We start from the raw sequence: 1,409 nt of genomic DNA, 5'->3' as shown, positions 1-1,409 counted from the left end.
ATATATATATATATTGTTGAATAAATAAATATTGTGAATACCACCGAGGGAATAGAGTTTTGGAAGGACGAGAGGAATTAAGAGAGAAAAAGAAAAATATTAAGTGTAAAATAACTCAAGTTCTCAAAGTGTCAATTCATTATTTTGGAAAAATGACATTTTATTTATGGATCATAGAGGCGTTTAGTAAAGCTACGTGTTTATCCATGTTTTAATAGAAAAGTTACAAGTAATCATTATATATTTTCAAATTTGTAACTCAATTCGGGACACTTTAATATTTGTAATTAACGTTGACACCGTTTCATGTTCAAAACAACTTGAAGAGGGTCATTTACTGACCTGTTGATATTGTCATTTTGTCGTCCGATAACAGTTTCGTTGTCAGAATAATCTTTGGTGGGTCTTCTCAAGAAAATCTTCAATAGAGACCCTTTTGTCATGAGCGTGAACATAGACCATCAGACAGAGGGTGTATAGTTGTTATCTAATGGACGGCTCTACTTTGGACAAAGCCCTTCACAAAGTATTAGACAAAATTTCAATGGGGTGCCCTTTGGTCCTGGGAGTCGATTGCAAATGATCATCCCTCATAGCAAGTGCTCAATGTTCTTTCATTCGGTCGTGCTTCTTTTTGGTGAAAAATCTTCACGTTATGGGATGTGTATTGTGCCTCTGGATGTGTTCCTGCTTCAAAGCCTTTTTTTTTCTATGTCACCGTAAATTCCAAGAAAAGTTCATATGTCGATTTAGGTAGAATTTTTTTGATGAAAGAAAGTAATGGATTGTTCTTCTCCTAAAACATTAAAACCAAATCATAGCTAAAGTCATCTGCTATGACAAGCCTATTAGAGAGATATGTTTTCAAGAAAGTGATCTATATCCGGGAGGCTAAAGATGATGAAGCACCCGACAAATTTTAGAAGGTGAAACTTGTTGTTATTATGATCGGTTCAGACTAGGCATCTAATTTCCTGTGCGATGAATTAAAAGATGTCTTAAACTTCTATAGGATGGTATTGGAGCAGATTCACCCAACTCGATATCATCATAATGTCTCTTTTCTTATACTTACGAGAAAAAAAATTGTATCGGTCGATAAACCTGTTTTAGAGTTCTGATGACATTGAATGTGTATTCTAATGGTAAGGTAATTTTTACCTCTGTCTTAGTGAACTTCACTGATCTTAATCATAAGATTTGAAAATGGAGATGAAAGTCCTAATTTGTTTGAATAGCAGAAAGATAAAAAATTTTAACCACACTCCATCTTCCATTGATGACATTGGCTATAAGTGAATCGAGCTTCTTATAACTCGAGGTGTTAAGTTATTATTGTGTCAAGGACAAACAATTTGATGTCGGAAACTTTATTACGTCATGCTATCTGAAATTCATTGTGTGGTGAG

The sequence above is a fragment of the Phalaenopsis equestris genome, unplaced genomic scaffold, assembly GCF_001263595.1.
Source record: "Phalaenopsis equestris unplaced genomic scaffold, ASM126359v1 Scaffold000428, whole genome shotgun sequence".
In the NCBI taxonomy this organism is placed as follows: domain Eukaryota; kingdom Viridiplantae; phylum Streptophyta; class Magnoliopsida; order Asparagales; family Orchidaceae; genus Phalaenopsis; species Phalaenopsis equestris.
This window is presented reverse-complemented; position numbering follows the sequence as displayed.